Source organism: Emydura macquarii, unplaced genomic scaffold (assembly GCF_026122565.2).
Source record: "Emydura macquarii macquarii isolate MOO-44397 ecotype Brisbane River unplaced genomic scaffold, CSIRO-AGI_Emac_v2 contig_480, whole genome shotgun sequence".
Taxonomy (NCBI): domain Eukaryota; kingdom Metazoa; phylum Chordata; order Testudines; family Chelidae; genus Emydura; species Emydura macquarii.
The window spans coordinates 3102028-3124184 of NW_027130617.1; the positions used below are offsets into that span (position 1 = coordinate 3102028).

The window sequence follows — 22157 nt, forward strand, 5'->3', positions numbered from 1 at the left end:
CATCTACACCAAGCCTAAAAAAAATTTTCTACCCAAGCTAAAACTCTGACTTCTCAACAACAGCCCTCTGACTAAATAACTACCTGAGTAAACAGATTTAGTTTTGTCAATGAGTACAATCATAATAAGGACTTTGTTTGCATCTTGAGAAATGAGCCGAAATGGCTTGCTGTGTGAGTTGAGAAGCAAGTGAAATCTGGAAATAAAAATGTTTCTTTTTCTCATATAGTTACTGGAAGAGTTCAATATGAGGCTGCATTTTAGATCTCTAACCTCTGGGCTATACTTTGGGTGTGCTTTTGATGGGGAGACCGTATCCAAAAAGAACAAATATATTTTTCTTTCAGTGAACACATGCATGTTCTCCTGTGGACTAGGTGTGTAAAATGATAACTGAAGTGATGGGAAGTTTAAGAAAACCGATTAATTTTATCCTAATACATTTGGATCTACTACAAAGGAGTTTGATGAAAGAATCTCCAGTGTCCATTCTTCCACTGCCTTAACCAGGGAAAGTACCAGGTATGATGTGTCATGTTCCATCACCAGTTCCACCTATGATGCCGTTGTCTTACAAGAAGAGTAAAGATATCTAAAAAGTTAATGCACCCAGTGAGTGCAATTTGGGATCTGAAAAAGAAGGCTCCCTGTTCTTAGTCCCAATCCCCAAACCTACCGATTACAGCACTGCCAATATTATGTGCATGAAATCCACCCGAACCTTGTAAATGTCTTAAAACAAGGAGTCCCAGACTCAGGGTTATTTAATATGTTAAATGTATTTTCATGCATGTCTCCCTATCCCCCGGGGGAATCTTGAGGCTGCTCTCCAGCAGGCTGGTCTCTGGCACAAGACAATGCAGACTCAAGCTTTGTATCAGCTGCTGATGTTGCCAAAAGGCTGTTCTGGTAGTTGGGCACAAGGATGCCCCAGCCATGATCACCTTTCCCCCAGCCACTTCCAATTTATAAACTGCAGCAAGGGCGACAATGTAGCTGCTAGAGTGATTTTATATCACTCAAGTATCCCCCTATGGACAGGAAGGTCCCATTTTGGCTTGATAAGGCAGCTTTCTGATGCCAAAATGGCACAAAACTACTGTAACACACTGAAGTTCTGCACCAATGTCTTTCTACCAGTACTGAATAATTTAACCAGTATACTTAATATATCATATTTATCTATGTAAAGCGTTTTAGGATACAGTTTGCATGAAAGGCACTACACCAAATAAATTTATATTGCACTTTAGTTATTGGAATGAAAGTTGGCTGTCTGGTAAAGGGGTTGTTTTATTTATAAGGGTGCAAAAATAAAAGCAGTAGGGAAAGACAAGCAAGCCTATCTTCAGACCCATAAATTAGGCCTATACTACAATGTAAACCAAAACCTTGGGTCTTTTTCTTAGAAGATATGCAGCATCAAAAGTTTATCAATTGTCATCTTTATTCATGCTTTATTGCATTTAACCTCCAACAACTAATACATTGCAACCCTAATAAAACGGTTTTAATGGTAAGAAAATGTGTAGATTTCCTTTGTGTTTATAACAATGCAGCAGAATCTTTAGATAGCATACAAAATAATCCTATTCAGTGTGGCTATTTGTGATCTGTTAATGCAGCAAACGTCAAAAGGTATATGGTCTTCATTTCTGCTAATTTTTGATAGGGTATCTACTATATGTGCCTCACATAAATCAATGTAAAAATATAACTTCAAAACTAGTTGATGGCTGAAGAGAGCACAAAACCCCAAGTCATTTCAAACAGATTTAAAATTCCTTCTGTGAATTTTATTCTGTCATCTGAAAACATGATATTTCAATAAATAATAATAAGTAATAAATACTAGTTCTATAGGAACATTGTGAACTTTAAAGGTTTGGTAAACCATTACAAATTTACATAAAAAGATAAAAAGTCTTAAATTATCTGCAATTATCATCAATATCAATTTATTAAGGAGATTTTAAGTAACTCAGTGATGTAACTTCACAATCAAAGTTGAAACAAACTTGTCTGTTATAGAAGCTATTTAAAAAAACCTGCTGTTTCATTCCTACCTCCATCTCACAAACAAGCATTTGTGTCGCAATCAACATATACATCTATTCTTATTTATTTATATTTAGCTATATACTGTAGAGATATAGATATTGAGGTTAAAGTTGTAACTAGCTTCCTATCATTAAACCAATTCCTGCACTCCCACAACTTCTTTTAAAAAAGCTGCTTTCTATCTGAATTTTCTCATGCAGATTCTCTGGAGTCCAACTCCCCCTGCCCAAATATTGAGGTTAATCAGTCACGGTGTTTTGGAGAGACAAACATTTGAAAGCCAGGAAATTCAGAATTAAGGTTCTGCAAACAGTTTAATCTTGGCCCTTGTATTAACTCCCATCTTCTCCCTATCCACCAGGATTGACTACATATTCAATGAGGACTCAAAACCTACTCAATATCCAAATTTTGGTTTCTTCAAAATAAGAAACTGTTGACTTTTTCTTGCAACTATGCCAGCATACAAAAAGGAAGGTATTGTTAAACAGCACCCATGGTGAATATATGATGAGATATCTGAATATTTATGATATTGTCAGATGGTTGCATGCTATAGAAAATACTTTTATTAGGGCTTTATGTTCTTATTTCAGTACTCTGAAAGTGCTTACAATGAGTCAAATCCTGAAGTCCATATTGAGATTTAATTCATTGCTTACTCAAGAAGAAATCCATTGATGTCAATGACTGTTCTGACTGACTAAGAAGTGAACAACTACTAAAGGCTCCAGGAGTTGTCTCATCATTTATGAGGGCCCAGATCTTCTGGTGTTAATGGATAGCTTTGTATTGCTTGAGCAGCACAACAACACTTAGATAAAACTTGCCTAATTTGCCATCAGCAGATCTCCCCAGAGTAGGGAGATTCTAGTCAAATGACACACAGTCACTGTTGCATGTCCTATGCCAGGTCCTTTTCCTGCAGTTGGTACACGGAGTTTGTTGGGAGAAAGGAGTCATGACCACATGACCAGGACTCTCCTGTGCCCTAGTAATCCCCAACTGGTTTAATGGCCCTTTGCGATCATTGGCAGCTACCATAAATAAGAGCCACCTGAAACTGGCCCATCACAGAGTGCCTCAGAAGCAGAGTAGTACAAAGATGCCTAGTGCACCCTTGTCTTGACTCAGTATGACTCATTACTTTATAAATGTTAAACTTCCTGTGATGATGTGTGGGATTACCATAATCTTTAGCTATGGATCTATGCTCAAGACTTTTTTCCCCACACTCCATACTCAGCCTCCATGTTATTCAATCTTTTTTCTTTCGTTTACAAAAGAAAAGAAAAAGAAAAGGTCACCCAAATTACTTTCAAACAATTTTAATCTCTCTCTCTCTCATTAATGTGATGTATTGTAGTTCAATAAAAAAATTATCTAGGAAACCTAGAAATTGAATCTTTTTAATAAATTGGAGGTCAAATCTGAAATGGATTATCATACTGAATGTTCCACCTGTGTAATCCTGCAAATGCCCTTAACTCAGGCAGTCAGAGAGTTTCACTGTCTATTCTATACACAAAGCAGTCTTCCTGTCTTATGCCCTACCATGGTACCATCTCATGCACTGCCGTCTGAAGAACTCATCAGCATGCACTTTCCCAAGCCCTGCAAAAGTGACCCAACAACACAGCTGGAACTGAAATTAAAACTCAAGAGGCAGAAACAACAAGCAAGCATACTCACAGAGAGGAGTGTGAAAGATAAAAAAATGACTGGGCCTGTACACATTTGGTATGGTTTCTCTACTATTGGGAAGTCAGATACCTTATTCTTACCAACTTCCACGTAAATTAACGGAAGACTTTCCACTGACTTAAACAGGAGCTGAATAGGACCCTAGTGCTCCAAGGTGCATATAGAATGGGAGGATTCTTGGAAGGTGGGAGATCTCCTTTTGGATAAGGGAGGCAACTAGAGCGAGGAGGGAGGGTACTGGGCCTGTGTTAAATAGGAGTTAGGAGGAGATTAGAGATGATACTGAATATCAATCCTTTTGTGCTACATAACCCTAAAGGTTAACAGAATGATATACTGATAAAATGTGACATGTCCCTTAGTTCACTGTAAATGAAGTCTTCTATCCCGCTGCATTTTGTTGCTTGGAATTTACTTGACTTTATGTAAAATTAAGTATTCCTTATTATTCTATTTGCATTTTTTAAAACCCACAAATTATGATGGATGAAATTTAAAATAATTCACCAAAGTATGTTTAATTAAAATATGAACGGACAAAATGTTCTGCAAATATAACTAGTACTTCGTTAGTCTGCTGGCTGCAAATGTTAGTTAGATGCTAATGATGAGTCTGAGAGATATTTTGGATATGAAACTTTCTTGAACTTGTGAAATACTGAAAAATAATAATTCAACACAGAAGTGCCCTTGTAAAAATTTGATAGTATTCTATAATAATAGCTTCAAATGCTTCCTTGTGTCTACTGTTTTGGGGCTTAGCACTTTTTAAAATAAGAGTGTGGACTCAGTACAAGGGAAAATGTAAAAGTCAAGAAAATGGAAAGAGGAATGTATAAGGATATGCGTACTATTTCTTTAAAACTGCAGCAGGAGGCCAGGCAAGGAAAGGGGCTGGAGAAGATTACAGACAGCCACTCTGCAGTGAAGCAGCAAGACAGAGTAGGTTTAGGGATAATACTGTTTCCCTTACACTGATAAAGTTCCTTGTTCAGTTTTAAAAGAAAGTGACTCTTTACCATTGTTACATAACAGAATGAAGCAGAAATTACATGTAGAGATGGGCCTGAACCAAAACACTAGATATTGCTATCTCCAAACCTTGGGGGGCAAATTCAGATCTGAATGCAAATCTGGACTGCAAGCTTGCAGCTGACTCCTCTCTCTTGCGATAGCTGAATGAAACCTCTAGATCTGAACATCCCTGAGTATTGGGGAAGTTTAGATCTAAATCTGGACTGTTTTGTTTGCATTCATCTTTAGTTAAAGGCTATGGGATACAAGGTTAAGTTCCTCTCTTATTTATACTGGTGTAAATCTGACATAGCTTTCTTGATTTCACTGAATTAGTTCCACATTAGAGCTGGTCAAAAAAAAAAAAAGTTAAAAATTCATGTTTATAATTGAAGATTTTTGGGGAGTGGTTTACCATACAAAATAAGATTTCCTATGAAAAAGTTAATCAAAAATTCAAAAAATTTGGGAAATTTCAATCATCTCTATGCCACACTGACAACACAGGTGCAAACAAGAGCACAATTTGGTCCAGCCTCTACACAGTCCTTTAGCACTCAGAATGTCTACCGATACCAGTGAACTAACATCAACATTACTAACATCATTTGGATTTCTGCTTGTGGAAGGACTTTAGAGTAGGTTCCAAAAAGTGTAAAACTTCACAGAAAGTGGATCAGAACTCAAGAGAAGACATTTTCAATGGCAGTAAACAGGAGATACATATTGAAAAATGCTGCAGCCACTCCCCTAAAAACTATGGCCCAAATTGTAAATCCCGTTCAGAATGGTGAGCATTTACTCACAGGAGTAGGCCTCACTGAAGTCAATGGAGCTACTCCTATGAGCAACCAGTGTGAGTAAGGGGTGACAGTATGCAGAAATCCAGTTGGTGCTCAGTTATCTGAACTTGGTATTCACATTTGCTCATTGAAATACAGGTTTTAACCAGCACAACCTGTGCGTGTGGATATTTACCGTTGCACTCATTGTGCTCTTGTTTGAAGGTTTACCCTGCAAGAAGTTATTGGGGAAACAGTAGAATAAGATTCTGAAACATAATATTGATAATTGTAGGCATCTTTGGCTAAGACTAAAATAGAGAGGTAATAATGGTATGAAGGAGAAAAGGGAGGGTGAGAAGAATTGAGGGGGTGAGAACAGGCCATAAAAAGGCAATTTTTTTTTTTAAGTTTTAAGTAACAATGGCAATTCTGCTTGTCTTTGTTCTCCTCCCTATTTCCTCCTGCATCACTTACAAACCACTGCTCTCAACATTGTGGCTTTACCTACAGGAATTATTATCCTTTTTGACCTGAGCCAAGTATTTTATGTCTTGTCGGATGTTTCCGTGAGGAGAAGAAATTGGTGACAGAATCACATATTTCTTTGATGAAATCTGATTTACTTACAAAGTAAGTCTTGCAAAGTCTGTTTCCCAGAACACAGCAGGAATCAAACAACAGTAGGTAGTTTCTTTGCCCACAGTTCCAAGCCTCTTTCCACTTAGCACTCTGCTCAAAAAGCTCTCTCTCTCATTACTTTCTTTCAAAGCCATATTTCCACTAGCTGTCTGCTTGTTATCTGGCTGCTGCTGCTCTCAGACACAAACATGTCCATCAAACAATATCCTCCTCCCATATAGCTCAGGTCACATGCTAGACAGGTCAGAACCTATGTTTTGGATGGTGGTTTCTAGTGTTGTAGCTATCGTACTTCAGAAAAAAAGCTTAACTACTTGTTACATTTATCCTGAATGAAGAGCAGCTGTCAGCCCCACCAGCTTCAGTGAGGTTTTACCCAACCTCCACCATAACATCATGATGCAAAAGAACTGCCAGTCAAATCCAGCAAAGACATCAGCCTTCCCACTTCAAATGATACATTTCTAGCAAAAGAGTATTAAGAAAATAAAGGACTCACAACCTAAAAAGTCACCTGAAAGAAGTGGCTGGAGGAACTAGGTTGGGAGAAGACGACAACACAAGAAAATTACTAGTAACTTATTCCCTCCCTTGGCCAATATCTTCTCCTTCCCTCATAGAATCATAGATGATTAGGGTTGGAAGAGACCTCAGGTGGTCAGCTAGTCCAAACCCCTGTTCAAAGTAGGACCAACTCCAACTAAATCATCCCAGCCACTGTAAGACATTATGCTAAGGGAATGTAGCAAACACCAAAGAAGAGGATTTCTTAACACAGTTTCTAGGATCACAGCCCTTATCCAAAGGCTCTTTCTTCTACTCATTCTCCTACCCCCAAAAGACTAGAGATGCCTTTATACAGTGTATATGTCTGAAACATCTGTGGGAAAGGATCCTAAGGGAATCTGAGCACACATTATTTTCTGAAGTCTTGCATTGTAGAGTAAGATCCCCACAGTATGCCCGAAATTAATAGCATGGAAAAAGAAGAGTGTGAGATATAGGAAACGTGGTTAAGAAGATTTATGTACTTCCACTGAAACAAGAACTAGTGGCCTGGCAGTTACAATCACTGACAATGTTTTTCCAGTCTGCGACAACTCCAGGGTACAGCAGGGCTGTTCTTTTAGGAGTCTGACAAACTGGCAAAACTGAACTCCTGTTATATAAAATTTTCAGCACAGAAAAAGGCATCAAGGTTTAATACCAATTCACTTAGATGGACCAGTGTCGGCAGTGAAACACTAGGCATCTATGACTTTAACAATATCTGAGCTGTCACTCCATGAGATTGATCTGCAGTATATAGGGATTTAATTTCTATGGCCAAAACAAGTCAGTGTGATCTATCTATTTTAGGCCGCTATAGCATGCCCATCACCACAGCATCTGGACACCTCCATTCTGCTGACATCTATCAAATACAGCTGCTATCTTTAATTTATGAAGGAATAAAATGTAACAGTCCAGCTCATCAAGCTGCTTATAAGAACAGTGGCATAATATATTAGGATCTGATTCTGTAAACCCTTTGTGACTGGAACTTCTACTCACTCCAGTGGGAGGGTCTGTAGGATCAAGGCTTAAGTCAAGGTCTCCAGAGTGCTGTATATTTGTTAAGACCTTTCAATTGGATACGTTTTTAAAATGAACTTTTCTTTTTATTCTTTCAAATAAAAGACATTTGATCAAACACCACCAACACTGGAAACAAAGAAAGGTGAAGGGAATAAACAAACATATATAAATACAAAATGAAAGTTCATGATTATCCCTGGTTTCTTTGCAAGTTAGTTTTATATCTTGAAATGATAATAGACAGTCCTTGAAAAGCTTGTTCCCAGGGACATTTAGACCATTTAGGGGTCTCCTTTTCAGTACTTATTTATTTTTTGTTTTCTTTTCTCCTTCTTATTTCCACTGTGGAAAGTGGTTTGTTATGATCAAGTGTCTGCTATATGAAAAAGAAAAAGACAGGTAGATTGGGTTGTTGTGGGTTCTGTGCCTTAAACCAACAGATTTCAGGGGCTCCATAGATGATAAAGGTCACCCATGCAGATCCTCTACTACCCAGCTTCACCAAATCCTGAGGCTCCCCCTACTTTCATTTTACTGGAATTCCCTTGAAGTGAACAACTTCTGAATGCCCCTGGCTGCCTGCAGAACTTTGTTCCATGGGAACCCCTTGCTTATTCCACAGTGGTTCAATCCTCATAGAGGAATTCCAAGAAAGCAGAGTTAAAATTCACTGAGTTTGCTGTCCTCCATCAAAAGGAGAGAGTGATGGGGTCAAAGTTTGTGTTTTGGTCTATAACAAAGGACATGGTAGTGGTTCAAGGTGATGGTTTTTATATGAACAAAACCACTTTGCCCACCCCCAGCTGACACAATGTTGACTCTGCCCATTCATTTTTTTTTTTTTGTATGTTATGGCATAGCTTTTAATTCTCTTCTTTCCCAATAATTGCTCTAGGTATTGCAGAGTCTAAAACAGAGGTCTTCAAACTGTGGGGTGCACAGCCAGGCCTCCATGGGGGGACAGGGAGGGAGCGCCACCAAGCCACACTCTGTCCCGAGCTCTGCTCCAGGCCCAGCTGCGGCTTCGGGCCTCAGCTCCCAGCTCAGCCACAGCCTCGGTGCCTGGCCTCTGGTTGCAGCGCATGCATATGACCTTGGCGCTCAGCCTCTGGCTCGGCCTTGGCCCCCTGGTCGCAGTGCATGGCCTTGGCGCCGGGCCAACTGGTTGTGGTGCCCAGCTACAGCCTCGATGCCTGGCTGCGGCCACGGCCCCTGGCCCACTATGGCCCCCAGCAATTATTATCTCTAAGCTTTGCCACATTTAAAAACGTGTGCTTCATGGGGCCTGTTTTTCATTTTCCTTTTTGATATTAAAGCTGTCGTATGTCAAGAAATGTACATTTGCTTCTCCCTTTTCCCTCCCTGCCCCCGGTATGTTTGGAAATTATGAAATCTAAATGATGTTTTCCCTGCAGAAACCACATGGTAAATGTAATAAGTAATCAATCTTCTGAACAGCAATCAGGCAACCACTTAGCGAACATACTATGTAAATAAAATAATTAATCTAAGCGCTGACCTGAATAGCAATTAATATAATCAGCTTCAACTGGCATGCTTACTGTACATTACTTTGTTTCTGAGTTGTCATAGTTAGGACGTCATACGCAGCATAAATATATTGGCCCATTTTGAAGAACACTAATTTCAGGAGGAAAATGTGACACAAATGTTTATGCAGAGTAGGATGTTAGTTCCTTTGTGTTCAGACTAAAACCAAAAACAATGTCAATGTCAAAGTAGAACAAAAAGGACAAGTGCTCTGAAACTAGACTTCTAACCACAAAACATCAGACAAGCCATTGTGGTCTGTGAACATTCAATGAGAGATTAATGGTGGGGAAAGCTATTTGCTTGGCCGCAGGCAGATGCACATTTCTTTCCTTTTTTTAATTAAAGGGACCTTGTCATTTTAAGAATCATAGGTCAGCTCTTCAGCTGGCATAAATCAGCCCAGCTCCATTCATTTCAATGTAGTAACACCAGCTGAGGATCAGCCGTATAGTTTTTTTTTAAAAAGAGATTGCAAATATCCTGTTCTAAATAGTATAGTAATACCTTAGATTTGTAAAAGTGAGCAATTTCAAAAGTCTAGCTTGCTTTTCACTGTGATTGGACAATAAAAGCAGTTTCACATTTTTATTCTCAAGCACCAGTAGGACACAGCAGGATTTGTATTGCCAGCACTGCAGGGGGTTCTTTAAATATGAACAAAAAAATACAGTTTCCATGAGTATTAAAAATAAGAACAATCACCCATGGAAACATGTTGCTTCTATTGATCTTAACTTTTATAAAACCTCTGTTTTAAAAAAAATCGAAATATTGGAATTAAATCAACCTGACAGCGATCTTTAAAACAACCAACCAAAGAAAAACATGTTGCTAGAGCAAAGTTCCTCCTTCGATGAGTTTAGGCAACTCTCACTGACTTCCAATGTTGGATGCTTTCACGAATGGGATTTGCTTCACTGTGCTTGTTTCTTTAGCTTGGCTCAAAATTTGAAGTTGAAAAAAACAAAACAAAACAAAAAAGACTCCCTTGCCTTTTCTCTAATGAAAGCTGGTAATAGTTGAGAGTGGGCATACACTCCTTAGGGGACTCTGGAAAAATGTTCAGCATGACAGTCTTCTCAACTTACAATGAAAATTGGTGTCATGTGGTCCATTATAACCATGGTTTAAATCCAAGTTCATCTTGAGCATATTACACCAGTTTGATACTGTACATGATAGGGCAGATCTGGCCCGAAGGCCAAGAAATCTGACAGGTACACTTTGAGGAGTCACATTTCATTGGAAAAATCAATTATTAATAACAACCTCAATCACTTACAAAGAAAGAAAATGTTGGTGACTAGAGGAAGCAGCATCTGGAGATAGGAAGAGGATGAGAGACACAATGGTTGCTCAAAAAAACCTGTTTGTGCTGGAGGGTTGTCACAAAATAATAAAGCTCACACACGATTTTAGATGTTTTTCATTACAACAATTATTTTTTCTTCTATCTCCGAGCCTCTCTCTTTTCTTTCTACACTCATTGCTTCTCTTTCTTTGCTCTGAAAATCCCCTCCTCTCTGTTCACCACCACCTCACAACACTCCCATTTCCTTCTTTCATTCAGCCTAAAAAAACTTGTTTGTTTTCCTCTTCCCCACATGGCATGACAGACTAATTTCCTTCCCTCCTACTTCTCAGCCATAGCAAGAGCCCCTCCTATCTCTTTCCTCTCTTCACCTCCATCCCTTCTCTTCACCAGAACACCAGCAAGCAAACACTTCCCCCTGTTCCTTCCTCAATTCCAATGCCAGAGAGCAAACCTAGTCCTTTTCTTCCAGTCCCACAGCATCAGTCACTCCACCTTACTCTTTCTCCACAATCTTCTCTCTCAGCATCATCAGCAGGAGATCTTCTTTGCTCCTGCACCTCTCCCCAGAGGATTCTCTCAAACTCTACTGCCAACCCACAGGACCTATTACCACTTTTTGCCACAGTGGCAACTGTATTATCAAGTGGCCTCTGGAGTACTAAATGCTTGCTCAGAAGGAGTGTGCATGTAGGTACATGGGCTGGCAGAAAGGGAAGGGGAGATTAGATTACAGTATGAGGAGAGTGCCTGGGGCAGACTGTGAGCACAGGGATGGGCGGACTTCACTAGAGCTGTGTTGAGAATGGAAGTTCCATTTCACGAAGGACTATGAGATTTTGCAATTTGGCTTCATTCTGAATCAGAATGAAAAACAGAATATTTCGAAGTTCTCTCAAAGTAGGTTCTGGAAAAAAGCTTTGTTCTACGTTGAAACTTTTTTCCCCCTATAAAATTGTTTTTATATTTTTTAAATGTTGTTTTGGAATATGTAAGAATACATCATTAAAAAGGAAAAAGGAAAAATGATTTCAAAATGAAAAATTGCGAATTGCGGAATTTTTCTGGTTTTCTTCTGAAAAAAAATTCCAGTGAAATCAACCTGATTTTGCAAAGTGCTTTGATTTTGATGCAATGGCATGTTCTGACAGAATATGGTTCCATCACATTTTCTCCAAGTAAGACTAGTCTCCACTCTGCCTCAGGGTGGATTAAGTATGTCTAGGTTACACTCGATGAAATGTCCAATGCAACTGCAGGCAGGCTGGCTGGCCAAGGAATGAGGCAGAAATCAAACTGGACTAGGAAGGAAAAGAGAAGGAAGGTAAACTCTAAAAGGAAAGGATCAGATATTAGTTTTGGGACAGATGTATTCCAAACTCATAGAGAAATATAGAACTACTTAGTGCTAACAAACCGTTTATAATAAAATTAGTGATGTTTGTTTTCTGGGTCAGGTTTCCTTTCTTCTCCACTTTGCTTTTTCATTTCCTCTCTCTTTCTCTCTGCTTCCTTTTGATTTGTGTCAGAAAAGCTGGTGGTTTTTCTCCTTACTTACCATTTCAAAAAGGCTAAACTCTAGAATTGGCAAAAGAAAATAAAGCAGATTTCAAATTTAAAAAGTCTATGCAGGGGCCAACAAGCTGAACCAAAACTTCAGGGAAAGAGTTCATGCAAGAGTTAAAGTTCAAATAGCTTAGATGGATCAGCATTTTAAAGTAGAATTAAGTAACAAATTTCTACGCTCACTTTTTGCCACCTTTCTCCAGACAGAAATTGTTTATTAATTAAGGCAAGCCCTTCTCCCCTCTGCAAAAAAAGATTTGTTCATCTCAATCAAAAGACACATCAAAGAAAGATCTAGGGACATTCTACTCATGGGTACAGAAACCATGATTAATGCTCGTGGTGCTAACATCATCAGCTTTTTTTGCTGTTACCTCTCCTTATTCCCCCTGCTACCTATGCGTTTGTCTCTTCAGCAGTTAAATTCTGTTGTGACCCAGTAAGCTTGTTGGGGCAAGGACTATCTTTGTTGTAGTAAGTGTTTACACACACTTAGCACAATGGGATCTGGATTCTTCATTGGGGACCTTCATTTTTTTTCTTTTATTACTGCAATAAATAATAATAATAAGAAGAAATGTAAATCTGGAGTAACTTTACTAAAGTCAGCAGTGTTCTAAATTTATACTAGAAGAGCAAATGAGAGCAGAACTGAACCTAAATAACTAGAGAATTCTGATCCAAAAGGTAGCTTCACGTCATAAAGGATAAAACTGAGATCTGCAACAGTTCCTTAATTCACTTCTCTAGTTCCAAGGAACATCTATATTTCAAACACAGCTACAATTATGATGAAGTAATGACGTATGTGTCCTAAAGGTTCCAGACTTCAATTAGTAACATGTAGGAACCAAAGTTGAAATTATAATTTATGTTATGTTTATAATAAGAATGTTTAGATTTTATAAGCACTTGCTTATGTATCTGGAGAGGCTGCATAAACCTGCCTGATGTCTACAGCTGTTAACGTGGAATAGGTGGAAGCTCCTTCATCTCTGGCCCAGAAGATCTTAGGCTTGCACCTAGTGAAAACATTGCTATGGAGAATGGCACTACAAGTCAAGGAGGAGGTGAAATAAGATACTTTCCTTCAACTGAGATGTGAAAGGGAGGTTTCATGTCCAACCATAGTGACATCCCAGGTAAAAAAAAAAAAAAAAAAGAGGAAGAAAGCTCCTACTACACAATATGAAAAAGAGTATACAACCACCTTTCAATCCTGGCCAGCATTCTCCCAATCTAGAGTGTGAAGCTGTGTCAGAGTTATTCGGGAGAGCATGAAGGCTGCTTCATTTGCTTACACATTATGGGCCAAATTAAAGCTAACCTCATGTAGGTGGAGGAGTGGAGGCACAGGCAGTTTATATGCCAGTGCCCCATAATTTGGTTAAGCGTCCAGAGTAGCACTGGATGATCTGGGGACCGTGCCACCTGTTCCAGAGGCCCCAGTAAGTTTGTAGTTGTGCAGGGCCTTGGCTCCTGAGATAATGGAGGTAGTGGCAGCACCTGTTGAACAAAGAGGAAGTTTGGAAACTGCTGCCTGTTGCTGCACTCTCCAGAGTGCACAGGAGGTGATGCTATTTACGGGCATAGATTAAAATATTCAAGAACACCTACGTGACTTTGGAGCCTAGGTCCCAGTAATTCACTGCATCTTAGGTTCCTAAATCGCTTAGGCTTAGATCCCCAAAGGTAGTTAGGTGACTAAGGACAAGTCTACACTACAAAATTATGTTGACCTAAGTTACATCAAGGTACAGCCACCACCATAATTAATTCACTTTTGTATGACCATGCTACGCTCCCTGTGTCGGCAGTGCACGTCCTTCCTACCAATTTAACAGCCAGTGCGGGGCACTGTGGAACAGGCAACAGTCGATGTAGGTAACATAGTAGCTACACTGATACTGCATCAATCTAACTACATTGACTACGCCTCTCGTGAAGGTAAAGTTATTAAAATTAGTGTAGTGGGCGAATCACATCAGTGGAAGCTACATGTTAGTGTAGATGCTTACCGAGTTAGGTCAATGTCGACCTAACTCTGTAGTGTAGATGAGGGCAAAGTCCAGCAGGGACTTTGAAACTGTTACTCATAACGCCTCCAGGCATTATTATTAGAATGGGGCAGCTCCTCCAAGAGAACAGCCAGAATCATGCCCTCTGTTTGCTAGGTCTCGAACTTTTGAAAATCTTTCACAGTATGAACAGACATATTTTAATAAATTCAAGAAAAAACTTTTTCAATGAAAATAAATTTTTAATTTAAAAAACTTTGGGATCATTCTATGAATCCAGCACTGTTGAGCTGATTTGTTTTACAAGGACAGCAACATTATACTACTGCTTTCGAATTAGAAAGTGAAACTAACTTGAAATGTATTTTAAATTGAGCAGTCTCTTTTTATTACCCATGTTGAGTGAAAAACAAAACAGAAACATAAATCATAGTGAAAAGTAAATTAGATTTTTAAGAAAATTCTTTCATTAATCATCTATGATGACATATGTAAACAATTTTTAAAATATATTAATATGACACTGACAGTATCCCTTTAATTTTAATGTAAAAATCACTTATTTTCCCCCACAAAGATGGGCTGTATATTTGTTTAAATAAGGAAAATATGCTTTTTTATGGGTGAATTGCAATGGTAAATTATGTATGCTCAATTAATCTAGATAAAGTACTGCATTCAGTTTGCTTAAGGCTCTTGATGCATGAGATGCAGGTGCATAGTACAGGCACAGCTGATAATTTAAATCCCCAAATTTGTAGCAATTTATTTAAATCAAACGAATAGTTCACAAAATGTTTAGTATCTAAAATGAAGATTTACAAAGCTTGTCAATTAGAGAAATTCCTTGTGGCCAATAGTTCATTATTAAAAATCCAAGGAAGTGATGGCTACTTCCTTGTATATGAAATGGCAGCTAATTCAATACACAATAAATCTTTTATTTAGTATCTGTCTTGATAAGGCTTTACCAGTATCACGGCCTTGAGGGTAAAAGAAGATAGGACCTTATTAGCAAAACTGCTTTAATATCAAGCACTTTTTCTTAGGCTCAGTATGCATCAGTTTTTTCCAGAATTCAAAATGAAAACTTGAAATCTCAGTACCACATACTAACTCTCTAGGAACCATCAAAGTATCCAGTGTTAGCCATTTTAGATGCTGTTACAGTCTTAACCTTTCCTGCAACAGCTGTGGAAATATTTTTTCAGTTCTGGAATAAAAAAGCCACAGATTTCTTCCTCAGAATGTTCCAAAAAACAATATGACCTTTTGTGGGATGGCACAGTAAATTAGGGAGAGAATGGATCCTTGAAAACAATGAATCAGTGGAGAATACTGAAATAAAATATTTAAGTGAAAAACGCTCTTACATAATTTCTCATACTGGTAATACTGCACGTGTATTAAATGATAAACAACATGTCTTTCTGTGGAAAGAAAGCAACATCAGTTTGTACTGTAGGCTCTTATGTGAATACATAATTCAAGACATTTTGAGCTATGTCAACTTATACCATCTGAGTATCTGGTCCTTCATGTGAAGAAATTCAAAATTATTGAAAAAAATTAAGCAAAGAAATAAATCAAGTAGCCACCACTCCTTTGTTTTGCCAAATGAAAGAGAAAATGATGCAACTACTACATTAAAAATTAATGGGGGTAAAATGAATGTTTAAAACATTTTTCTTGTTTACTAATTGCTCATTGTTAGCACTTTAATAGCACAGAGTTACAGAATACAAAAAGTTCACTCTTTGCCTGTCTGCTCATCAACTGATGTCTCTGTGTCTATAAACATGCAAACTACACCTAGTTTAGGAACCTACATGCTGCCTCTAGTGGATTGATATATCCATTAGATCTTTAGTGCAGTGATATATAATATATTATAGCCGTCCCTCCCGGCCCCAGGATTGTTCCTCTGAATTAAAAATGGAGCTTTATGAATATTTTCTAGGCCTTCTAATGTGAGAATTTGGAGCTGGTTCTGATGTGCTGGGATTTGTAAGACACTACTTCTCAGGATCAGACTGTTACTGGACACAGGCCGGAATTCATTCTGTTTAGGAGCATATTAGACTCACTGCTACGTTGCTTTAACATTTGTCGATCAAGTTAGCAATTCTGACAGTCATTAAAAAAAACCTTGTTTCTCCGGTATGTTCTGACCCTCAATTTGCTGTTCAGAGCTATTTTTGACCCTGTACATAGGAGTTGGCGGGTTTTAGCACAAATTTAGGGATTTAAGCAGGAGTTCACAGAAACACTGAACGGTTGTAACAAGGGCTGGATTATGGCACAGGCACTGTAGTGTTTAGGGAGGGTCCCAGCTGCTGAAGTCCTGTGATTACATCAGAATCTCAGCTTTCCTTTACAAAAAATTAAGTTGTAAGCCCTCATGGATGCAAAAAAAAAAAAAAAAAGCTTGAGACTATAAACCAAGCAAGACCAACACCGGGACAGATATCTGCCTAACTCTGCAGAGGGCATGAATAGCTCTGAGAGCTATGCACTGTCCCATGCATCTCAGTGGGGTGCTAGCTCCAAGCCTGTCAGGCTCTCTCTATTTGGTAGCCTCCTTCGCTCAGGTCAACTCTGGCCTGATGGTTGGGGCTGGGTGGCAGGCGAGCTCCCTCCCACCTGCACTTCAGGCCATCTGGTGGAGTGCAGCTCTACTGCTCTATGTGGGTGTGTACCTTTCCGCCACCCATCCTTCTCCGCCAGAGAACTGGCAGGATTTAGAGGGCAGGGTGTCTGAGCGGCTGTGGAGGTGGACAGGACTGCTGCAGTGCCTCTCTCTGCGGTGGAAGGCACTGGTCCTGAACCAGCTGGTCCTGTCCATGCTCTGGCGCCGAATCAACGCGCGGGTCCCTACCCCGAGTTTCCTGGCCTACCTCCAGAAGCTCATTCTGGAGTTCTTTTGGCCAGGACTGCGCTGAGTCTCCACAGGGGTCATGAGTCTCCCTCTGGAGGAAAGGGGGCAGGGCCTGTGCTGCATCCGCAGCCAGGTCCATGCCTTCTGCCTCCAGGCCCTGCAGAGATTCCTTTACAGTGCAGATAGTCTGGTGTGGAGCCAGTTGGCGCACACCTTCCTCCGCCACCTGTGAGGGCTTCGATACGACCGGCAGCAGTTTTATCTCCACCGAAGAGCTCTTCTGCGAGACCTGTCCAAGCAGCCGGTCTTTTACCAGGACCTTGTCCGGACCTTGAGGCTGGTCTCGGCAACCAGGTCCATGGTGGCCGCCGAGGAGGCGGATCTCCACATGGAACCCCTGTTTCACAAGCCCCATCTCGGTGTGCAGGTGGCGGAGTCCCTCCCGGTGCGCCAGGGGCTGATCCTGGCAGGTGTCACCAAGATCAGAGACCTCCTGGACTATGACTGGGGGGACTGGGTGGATCCCCAAGCGCTGGGTTGGAGCACAGGGCTCTCCACCCTTCGAACCCCCCCTCCCTTCCCTGGTGCATAATCCAGTAGGTGAAGGCAGCTTTACCGCCCGCTGCTCAGGCCTACTTCGAGCGGGTCCTGCGAGAGGGTGCTTCTCACCCACCCCTCACCCCATGCTCTCCAGACCTTATCATTGGACTCCTGCCCCACAAACCCCTCCGCCACCCCCTCTGCACACTCCGAGCCGGATGCAGGATCTGCAGCCGGTGCGCTTCTGAACCGCGCCACGGGTGCACCTGTACATGCTCGTGCTTCACACTCTCCCTTTCCTCACCCTTGGGTCCCGACCTAACACCAAGTGGTGGGACCTCTTACTACCCGTCAAGCGTGAGGAACCCCAGTGGGCCAGTCTATATTCCACCTTGGTTTTACAGCCCGCTGGGGATATTAGCTGGTGGCTCCTTCATGGAGCTGTGAGCACGGGTGTGTACCTAGCACGGTTCACCCCTCATCCCGACACCTGTCCCTTTTGCGGCATGATGGAGACCCTGGCTCACGTATATCTGGGGCACGCCAGGTTGCACTATTCCGGTTCACTATTTCTCCTCCTGAGGTTCTGGCTGCACTTCTCCCACACTTTCTCACCTATGCACACCCCATCCATTGCCCCACAAAGTCAGGGGACCTCCTCATCAACCTCCGCCTCGCTTTGGCCAAGGTGGCCATCTACAACACCAGGGAAAGGATATTGGCTGAGGAGGTGCTCTGCGACTGTAAGGCCTATTTCCATTCTTTTGTCCAATCACGTATCCGGGCAGAGTTCCTTTGGGCCGCATCTGCTGACTCCTTACTCACTTTTGAGGAGTAGTGGGCGCTGTCTAGGGTTTTCTGCTCAGTGTTACCCTCAGGTTCCCTTCATTTAGCCCTTTGACCTTCACATGCCTGTTCCTGTTTTTTTCATTTGTTGTACCCCGTAATCAGTTGAATCCTGGGCTCAGTAGCTCTGCCCGTTAGTCTGGGGGAGGGGCTTGCGCCTGCTCACATCCGGGAACCCAGATAGTAGCTCCAAATCTCATTGCTCTGCACCCTCCTCACACCAACATCACTCCAGCAAAGTAGTAAAGAGCACAAGGGCCAACCCACTCATCCGATAAAGGAGATACAGCCACCCTGCTGCCAACCCCACCTCCCCTGGGATGGGAGACGGGTCCCTGCTGCTATTCTGCCACTACCTCTACCTCTTTGGGAAGGAAAGCATCTTCTAAATGGGGGTGGAGTTACAGGGAGCACTTTGTGCTATGCCTTGGGCACTGGACTGCTTTCATCAGGACCTGCATGTACCTGGGAATTCTCAAATTTTCAGCATCACGCTAAGGGAGAAATCCTGACGGAAATCAATGGGAATTTTGCTATTGACTTCAATAGGGCCAGAATTTCATCATAAATTACTTAATCCCAAATGGCTGAGGCTTCCATTCATGTAATTATTATTTTTAATTATTGGTATTGCTGCCCCAATTGAGAGTGGGGCCCCAGTGTGGCCCCACTGTACAATTCCACTCAGTCCAACTGATATTCTACAAAGGGCCAGCATTGCAGAAATTGTAAAGCAACCATAAGAAACCCACCTACATGCACTGATAAGTGGGAAGGGTGAAAATACGGTGTAATTTTTCTAAAGCACAGAACCCGAGATTGCAAGATAGCAGGAGTAAGGGGAAATGGAATTTTCAGCAACTCCCATGATGCTGTGACCAAGCTTCAGAAATTTAAATCAAAAGCCTCTGGCAACCTTAACTCTAGGTAATCAAAAGCTTGCTATCCCTGTATATGACACACTGATCTATAATAGCCTCACTGTAAGGGGTTATTTCCCCTCACATAAGGTTTCTACTCATTTTATATCCCAGATGCATTTAATCCTTCAGTGTGAAAAAGTGTTCCGTCTCACATATTCATTTGAAAATACACTAAAACAAAATATTGCTGACCTGCTATTTTAATTTTGAAATTAATCTATTTTAAATTTTCTATCGAAGCAGCTGCAGTGTGAACATCACTCTAATACCTAGGAAAAACTTAATGATGTCTAAATTGAAAGCTAAGGAAAATGAAGGAGTAAATGTGTATAAAGGGGAAAGAGTAATTTATTTCCCACTATTGAAAACCTCAGTGTACTCTTTATATACCCAGTATAAAACATTTCAATTAAGTAAAATTTGCTTTGGAAAAAAGGTTAGAAGGGTTTTCAATCCTTCTAAACCAAACTATTAGATGTGGTTATATTATAGTCCTAACAAATCTATAAAATATGATGTACAGCATTTTCCTAGTTTAATTAAGGAACTATGCATAATCAATTATGTAAAGAATGAATCCAGCATGCCATGTCTTTCCTACCTCAAGACCCAGGAATGCACTCTGTCAATATTTATTAGAATACTACATTGAGAAAAAAAAAACCCACAAAACACCATCACTACAATCTTCTAACAACATGTTTAGCAAATATGGAATCACCGGGGAGCCAAATATCATTTATACTTTTAAAAAATTGTTTCGTTTAAAAAGAAATTATACTACAGTACTCCTGTTAGAAAAAATCTTAGAACTAGTGTTTAAAATGCTAACATCCATTATGATTTTTGTTTACAACAGAATTATTAGCAATGACAATTTACTAAATTCTATGCACATTTTGCAGAATTTTATTAGCGCTTGAAGGACCATTATTAATGAAAAAAAAATACAGAATCACATTTCTGTCAGTTTTTTTAAAATCTACCATTGTTAAAAGCAATGTCAAAAATTACTGTCAATATAAATGAAAGAGAATTGAAATGAAAGAACATTCTTCCCAAGTTTGTTATGTAGTGCATTTGATAGTACTTTGGATATAATTAGTTTCATTGTTTCCAACTTATAGTCAGTCCGTTACACCCTTTTTGTTTGTGTGGGTCCCTCACACATCAACAAAGAAGAGAAACAAATTTAATAGGGAAATGAGATTGTAAAAATCAAAAAAACTGTCAAGAGGACTCAGAGACAAGTGTGGTAACAAACTAATTTTGACTCATTAATTAATTAGATTTCAAGTTGATGGTGTCCCTTTAAAACAAACAAACAAAAAAGGCTAACTTTACCTTAAGAAAACAGTTTCTATAAGAGTGGAGGAGCAGCTTTAAATTTTATTTAGACATTTCTTTTTAGAAATGGGATGATTCATAATAGAGAGAGAGAGAGAGCATGTGTAGAAAGCCCTATTATTTGCTAGTAGTAAATATTGATAAATAGTGTAAATGCAGTACCAGAACCACTACTCCAGTCCTACTATTTATATCCTAGATTTGGCTGTTTTGCCAGTTCTTCTGTCCAAGAACACATTAGCAATTCATCAAAAGAGCAAATGTCATTATACATAGGAAGCCAGGAGAATTATTTTGCATTTGATTTCCAGTTCCGATAGCATTATTATTGATTTAAATATTCTCCAGAATGACATAGACTAGACACAGCAGATCATTATATTTTTGAACTGTCAGTCACAGTAATCCTTGGCTGCCCAAATGCTGATGGTTTTAGAAAACTCAAAGATATAAAACTTTGAGGTCAGGATTCCAGCCCAATGACTATCAAACTTCAACAAACGCTCCCACACGAAATCATAATTTCTGAACTATGTGAAAAGGCAATCATAAAATAGCTTTATCAGTGATGGTATAGGCCAGAAAAACTTTATTGCAAAATGCCATTTTGGATAAAACTAGTAAAATAAGGGAAGGAAGTGTTTGAACTGTACAATCCAATCTGAACAAAGCACAATTCAAGATTAGCATAGTGCACTGTAGCTACATGCACATATACATACTAAGGTCATCATAGCGAATGAACCCAAGACTTTCGGCACTAGAAGCACAAGCCCCTACCACGTAAGGTAAAGAAGTAATTCCATTAGGTGAGAGACAATAGCATGGGGCCAGGCACTAGGGGGACACATTCATATGCCTGGGCTAGTGTATTACCAAAGCAAGTCTTTTTTGTTGTATTCCTTACACTTAGGGTATGTCTTCAATGACGGCAGCAAATCTACTGCCGTCAGATTGATTTATCCAGATCAATTGAGCGGAAGTGAAGAGCTGCTCAATCAATCTGGAAGTCGATTCAATAAAACCACCTCCCCAAAAAGTGTAGCGCTGCGTTGACAGGTATGCATTTCTCGTCAGGGCAGAATAGTGGAGACAGAGCGTGGAAGAGGATTTAGGAAGTCGACGTAAGTTGCGTAACTCCGGTCGACTGCCATTCAATTTCCCTGTAAGTATAGACCAGGCCTTAGGGAGCTAAACCTGCTGAAACAGTCCAGTATGTACAACAGGGAATCACACAACTGCCAAGGTTTCTGTGGCATTATAAAGTTTTCTTTGCAGAGCTCTGACATGAATCCATATTTTTAGGCACCAACCAATAGGGGCACATCATGGCTGATCTACTAGTAACTGTACCTTGTCCATGAACCTCATGCCTGGGGGCAATGGCTCTTT

General features: G+C 40.1%; 1 protein-coding gene across 4 annotated transcripts in view; it reads right to left on the reverse strand.

Annotated features, from left to right (window-relative positions):
* The window catches only part of NTNG1 (netrin G1), a 192725-nt gene that overhangs the window by 139032 nt on the left and 31536 nt on the right, over positions 1–22157 (reverse strand). The window lies entirely within an intron of this gene.